The sequence below is a fragment of the Girardinichthys multiradiatus genome, chromosome 5 (assembly GCF_021462225.1).
Source record: "Girardinichthys multiradiatus isolate DD_20200921_A chromosome 5, DD_fGirMul_XY1, whole genome shotgun sequence".
Taxonomy (NCBI): Eukaryota; Metazoa; Chordata; class Actinopteri; order Cyprinodontiformes; family Goodeidae; genus Girardinichthys; species Girardinichthys multiradiatus.
The window spans coordinates 1,444,983-1,452,105 of record NC_061798.1 but is presented as its reverse complement, the minus strand read 5'-3'; the positions used below and the strand labels follow the sequence as shown (position 1 = coordinate 1,452,105).

General features: G+C 40.7%; 2 long non-coding RNA genes across 2 annotated transcripts; one reads left to right on the top strand and one right to left on the bottom strand.

The window, feature by feature from the left end:
* Nucleotides 1-2,037, bottom strand: LOC124868847. Its single transcript, XR_007038405.1, has 3 exons — nt 1,916-2,037; nt 584-854; nt 1-511 (listed from the first exon to the last, which is right to left on the bottom strand). It is a non-coding gene; the product is annotated as an uncharacterized LOC124868847 (long non-coding RNA).
* On the top strand, nt 1,953-3,367 carry LOC124868846. Its single transcript, XR_007038404.1, has 2 exons — nt 1,953-2,270; nt 3,010-3,367. It is a non-coding gene; the product is annotated as an uncharacterized LOC124868846 (long non-coding RNA).
* Nucleotides 3,368-7,123: the final 3,756 nt, after the last annotated feature.

Here is a 7,123-nt window from a genome sequence, read left to right as displayed (position 1 = left end):
CACACTCTTCCTTCCAGAACATGCACTGTGCTCTTTTCAAAAACAACTTTCTTTTCCCATCTCTAATGTTCCTTTTCACTCTTGCCTTCTTTTCCGGGTGATTGCAATATTTAAGACAAAAGAAACTTCCTGCAGGAAAGTTTTGACTCTTTAACCCCTTAATTGATGCACTCTGTGATTTTTGGTCCATATTTTTTACTGTGTAGTCAAACATTTCTACTTGAGGAGGAGGAGGTGTTTCCTTAGGACTTGTCAGGCCCATTACGCGCTGGGTAATGGGTGAATATTCCTTAAAACCCGCGAACGTCTCCACAGGAGTTCAGAGCTTTCTGGCACTCTGACCGCCTTCCCCCCAGCCAAGTAGTTTGGAGAGCTTTACTCAACCACCTAAGGGTATCACAACCAGAGACAGAGGACCCAATTCAGCCAAACACAAAGTGAAAAGTTAAAAGGTTTATTCAGCAAATCAGGATCAGAAAACAGGAGACCAGCAGTCAGCTTCCACGAATCACTGAGGACAGAGAGACGAGTTAGTGGCTGAATAAAACTCAGGACTTGAAAACAGTTAGAAAAAGCCACTAACCTTCTCAGTCTGGGAATGAGGTGCAGAATCCAGAAGAGGATATGATCCAGACAGTTTATGTGGAAGAGTCCAACAGACTGAAGTCGGATTGCTGACTGATCCAAATCCTCAGGGGAATCAGCTGAAACTGTGGCAGGAACACAGAGAGCTATGTTTGTCCTCTTGACAATAATTCCAGGCAGACTTGAGAGCCAGGTGAGCTCAGGCTGAATAAACCAGTGGCATGGCTGGGGTGTAAATCCAGGGACAGAAACAGATTCGAGTTCCAGGGCTAGAGGCAAACAGATAGAAAAAAATATATATACATTTTTCGTTTTTTTAGAAAATTTTTTTTTTAAGTGGGATAAGCAAACTAAAACATTCAAACGAATGAATGTTAGTGAGGCATACTATGGGTTATTTACTTTCTTGCAGAACCTAACAAGTTAGACAACTAAAGTTAGTTATACGAGTCTGGTCAAAACATGCTTCACACACAAGAAAAACCCAGCAAAAATGCATAAATTTCAAAGCAGAATGAATGATCAACAACTTAATTTTAGTTCAAGTTATGCCCTTTGATCATTGGTGATGGGATTATCTGCCTGTGTTAATGGAACTAATCAAATGAGTTAATTTCTGTAGTTGCAACTGTAATTCTCACTAATGGCCACAAGATGGCATTGAATGCCTGTCTGCAGCAGAAAAAAATCCTGTTGCAACTGAAGTTCACTCAGTGGCCACCAGATAGTGGTGTTGCATCCTCCCTGACTGGGAGAGGGTTAGTTCCAGCTGTGGTTACACCAATGGACACCAGAGGCAGATAAGATGCCTCCTACTCTGGCAGGAATTTGGCTGCTATGGTAACAGGCTGACTGCGCTACAGCTCTAAGTGCAGCAGGAGCTTGCTTTGACCAGCTGGAAAATTAAGTTGTATTTCACACCATAACCTACACCAAACCTTGGAAAGATTATTATTCACTGCATGAAAAGCGGGATTATCAGCCGTTATTGACACGTAAATTTGCAGCAGAACTTCAGGGTAGTGGCTGAAAACAGCAGTTTTCTATCAGCACTGTAAAATGCCAGGAATTGATGTCAGCTTTCTTTATCAGTGTTGGCCCCCTGACCCCCCCTCTCCTCAGGTATAGGGTATAGTGTGTCTGTGTGTGTATAAATATGTTTATGCTTCATAATGTTTATATCTATCTATCAATCCATCCATCTTTCTATCCATCTATGGGTATGTATCCTTAAAATTATGATATTTAAATCAGTTTATCTGAGAGCACACTAGCTCAACAACTGTAGATTGACTTCTCTGAAACATGATGTTTGAGCTTTCAGAGTTACCGTAGTTTCCCTGTGGCGCGAGCACAGCATGGCGATTCCGAGCGTGCAACAAGCACACGTGCTTTTTGCCACCTGGGCGGGAAGGAGATGTAGGGGAAACCGTATCTGACGGGGACCCGAAGTAACACCGCCATTGACGAAAAGACACTGTTTGCTACAATGACTGGGTTGTCTCGCCAGATGACTCAGTTTGCTACCAAAGTCTGCCAGCAGTTAGCGTGGGTCCGCGATGATTCGGTGACTTGTAATGAGAGACTGAGTGGTTTAGTCCTTGAGTCGTTTAGTCGTTGAGTCCAAGGCCTCGTGTTCCGAAGAGCTGCAGAGGAAAAGGTGCCAAAACAACCCAAACATTGTGGTAAGGCTTGGTCATTTCTAAACCGAAAACGCAAAGAATCATGGTGAGATTACAATAAATTCACCAAGCAATTTTATTTTATTTTTTTTCCAACTTTTCTCATAGGAAGCATAACAAGGTTTGAATAGTTCCCACATGACATCACACATCATGTACTCTATGGAGGCTATCTAAATGTATTTCTAAAGAAAGCAATTTATACTTCAACTACTTATTATTATTATTATTATTATTATTAGATTTCTATGTATTTGTAATGCACCTTTTTTGTTTAACCTTTATTCATGCAGGTGATCTAAATTTTTAAACTCCATAACAATAACAGTAATTCAAATATTTTACCCAATTAAATAAGCTAACAAAGTATGAGCAAAGCTAAAACTTACAACTTTATACTTACATTGCAACTTCTTAATAATTACAAAATGGCATTGGAACATTTATCTATCCATTTCATGGATTGCTCTGGCACAACCACAAACATAAATATATTTTTTGGAATTTTATGTGAAAGGCCAAAACAAAGTGGTAAATAATTGTGAAGTAGAAAGAAAATTATACATGATTTGAAAAATTTTTTACATAAACATTTGCTGCTACTTTATACTTTTACTGTAACAAGGATCTTTTTTTATTTTCTGTCTGCGTATTATGTGCATTTTAACCAAAAAAGTTAATTATGGCTTACAATGACAATTCTTTGATGCATTGATAATGACTGTCTGTTCTGTGTTTTCAGCTGCTGGAGGCGAGGGCAGGTTGTGTGCTTAAAGCAGAGGAGCATGCATTTTAGAAAGAGGTCACCGCTGATCTTATGTCAGATGAGGAAAATGGCAGCTTCGAGGGGGCGTCTGGTTGGATTGTGCGGCCCCCAAGTTTCTGCAGCCAGGAGTTCAGTGACCTCTGTTTGAAGTTACAGAGGAGACTGGAGGCGGACCCAAAGTACAGTCTGACTCATCACAGGCATCTGCACATTGGGGACCTATCTGCACGAACGCCACTTTCACATGGTCCAGAACTGGACAAGTTTTTTAACTCTTCTGTGAAATTTCATGTTTAATTTCGATTTTTTTTATTTTTATATAAAGTCAAGCATGTGCCTCATGTCCTTTATTCAGATATAGATCAATGGATCTACAGGTCCTTCTCAAAATATTAGCATATTGTGATAAAGTTCATTATTTTCCATAATGTCATGATGAAAATTTAACATTCATATATTTTAGATTCATTGCACACTAACTGAAATATTTCAGGTCTTTTATTGTCTTAATACGGATGATTTTGGCATACAGCTCAAGAAAACCCAAAATTCCTATCTCACAAAATTAGCATATTTCATCCGACCAATAAAAGAAAAGTGTTTTTAATACAAAAAACGTCAACCTTCAAATAATCATGTACAGTTATGCACTCAATACTTGGTCGGGAATCCTTTTGCAGAAATGACTGCTTCAATGCAGCGTGGCATGGAGGCAATCAGCCTGTGGCACTGCTGAGGTCTTATGGAGGTCCAGGATTCTTCGATAGCGGCCTTTAGCTCATCCAGAGTGTTGGGTCTTGAGTCTCTCAACGTTCTCTTCACAATATCCCACAGATTCTCTATGGGGTTCAGGTCAGGAGAGTTGGCAGGCCAATTGAGCACAGTGATACCATGGTCAGTAAACCATTTACCAGTGGTTTTGGCACTGTGAGCAGGTGCCAGGTCATGCTGAAAAAGGAAATCTTCATCTCCATAAAGCTTTTCAGCAGATGGAAGCATGAAGTGCTCCGAAATCTCCTGATAGCTAGCTGCATTGACCCTGCCCTTGATAAAACACAGTGGACCAACACCAGCAGCTGACACGGCACCCCAGACCATCACTGACTGTGGGTACTTGACACTACTTGACACTGGACTTCTGGCATTTTGGCATTTCCTTCTCCCCAGTCTTCCTCCAGACTCTGGCACCTTGATTTCCAAATGACATGCAGAATTTGCTTTCATCTGAAAAAAGTACTTTGGACCACAACAGTCCAGTGCTGCTTCTCTGTAGCCCAGGTCAGGCGCTTCTGCTGCTGTTTCTGGTTCAAAAGTGGCTTGACCTGGGGAATGCGGCACCTGTAGCCCATTTCCTGCACACGCCTGTGCACGGTGGCTCTGGATGTTTCTACTCCAGACTCAGTCCACTGCTTCCGCAGGTCCCCCAAGGTCTGGAATCGGCCCTTCTCCACAATCTTCCTCAGGGTCCGGTCACCTCTTCTCGTTGTGCAGCGTTTTCTGCCACACTTTTTCCTTCCCACAGACTTCCCACTGAGGTGCCTTGATACAGCACTCTGGGAACAGCCTATTCGTTCAGAAATTTCTTTCTGTGTCTTACCCTCTTGCTTGAGGGTGTCAATAGTGGCCTTCTGGACAGCAGTCAGGTCAGCAGTCTTACCCATGATTGGGGCTTTGAGTGATGAACCAGGCTGGGAGTTTTAAAGGCCTCAGGAATCTTTTGCAGGTGTGCAGAGTTAACTCGTTGATTCAGATGATTAGGTTCATAGCTCGTTTAGAGACCCTTTTAATGTGAGATAGAAATTTTGGGTTTTCATGAGCTGTATGCCAAAATCATCCGTATTAAGACAATAAAAGACCTGAAATATTTCAGTTAGTGTGCAATGAATCTAAAATATATGAATGTTAAATTTTCATCATTACATTATGGAAAATAATGAACTTTATCACAATATGCTAATATTTTGAGAAGGACCTGTATATTCAGGACTTCAATAACCCTTGCCCTGCATGTAGGGGTCTCTGTTTCAGCATACAAATGATTGCAGTGTTGCAGAAGCCTCATTCATGTTAGACAGATGTGTGGCAGCAAGGTGACACCTAACACAAGCAGGACAGGGGTACTTGATGAGCAGGATTGAGGACCAGTTGGTTAGATCATTAGCCCAGGATGAATGAAAAACATGAGTTGAATTATATGAAAACAGTTTTGAGTAAGGCCTGTATTTTTGATACAGGATTATTATCAGGGTGTCCAAAAGAGACAGATCTACCTATAGAATGACAGCCAATCGTGTGATTAGTGATTGATGATGTCAGCTGATCCATCCAATGACTGAGTACCCACGTGGGGCTACTGCTGTTGCCAGCCGCTTTTCATATGTTAAATAGAGTCATTAACACCTGTTTATTCAAACGCTTCATAGAAGGTGCGGGAACTTTCACCTTATTTTGACAGATAAATCACTCTTGCACAAAATAAACACAAACACTTCTCTTATATATATATATATATATATATATATATATATATGTGAAAATTTATTGAAGCCATATAGCCCTGATATAATTATTATTCTGGCCCAAAAACCTTCACCTAACTAACAAGCACGATTCTACACAAAGGGGATAAAAATGACTACCTAACAATAATAATAATAATACAAAATATATGCACATTGAGTGTCTATGAAGATCAAACCAGCAGTTTTATGGATAAAATGTGCAATTTGGGTTAACCTGGAAACACAAGCCCTCCTGGTGTGCCGATGTCTCGATTTTCGGTGATCAGCTGGTAGACGGTGGGCTGTGCTTTTAGCCTCTAGCAACTGATTGCCCCAAATCTCGAATAAATGGTCATACAACTCTGAGGCGGGAACTCAGTGGAAAAACTCCAGTAATAAACTGGGACAAAGGAGTGGTCAGGCCACAAGGCCCATACCGCAGCTGCTTTGAATGGAAAAACGTTAAAAGTCCAACTTCTAACTCCTGGCTGATTTGGGATCAGCTGGACAGCAAACACACTTGCACAGCAAATCAAAACAGCTCAGCTTAAAACATGTCAATCAGTATGGCATGCAACAAGTTGATACCTTGGATTAACTACTGGTGATTTTAAATCCCCTTAACTATGCCTCTTCCTGCCCAGACCTCTAAATGCACCTATCCAATTTAATTAAAAAAAAAAGAATGACATTTCTTTGACGTTGATTTCTTATCTCCACCAGTTGAGGATGGGTCAGGTCTGAAGATAACCAAGGGAGGGGGGGGATCACAAGTCCATGATCAACTCAAAAAAAACTGTAAACTTCTCATCCATCTAAAGCGAAAAAAATATGAACTGTTCTAGTCGTTCAAGTGATACTGATCATGTACCCAACTTGAAATCTGTATGATTCAATTGAACTGACTTTGTAAAGTGCCTTGTGAGTAGACACTGAATAAATTGAATTGAATCATTCAAAGCACTTTACACTGGAACCACGTTTACCCAGTCATACTCACAAATGTGCGAAAATTCATTCACTAATTATTTTCAATTCAATTCAGTTTTATTTATATAGCGCCAATTTACAACACATGTTGTCTCAAGGCACTACACAACAGTCAGGTACATACATTCCAATTAGCCCTAACCATTGAACAGTGCAGTCAAAGTTAATTATTTATTCAAATTGGATAAAAAGTTTTTCTAAGGAAACCCAGCAGGTTGCATCCAGTCAGTGATTTGTAGCATTCACTCCTCCTGGATGAGCATGTAGAGACAGTGGACAGTCACTGGCATTGACTTTGCAGCAGTCCCTCATATTGAGCATGCATGTAGCGACAGTAGAGAGGAAAAACTCCCTTTTAACAGGAAGAAATCTCCAGCAGAACCAGGCTCAGTGTGAGCGGCCATCTGCCACAACTTATTAGAATTATCTATGACTTGTGGTTAATTGACTTGCCCATGGGCACATTGACACGTGGCACGAGAGGAAGCAGAAAATAAATCCACAACCTTCTGATTACAAGATGACTACTCTTCCCATTCAGTCACATTTACCTTATAGGGGCAAGAGTAACGATTTCCATGTTCAACACAGAAAGGATG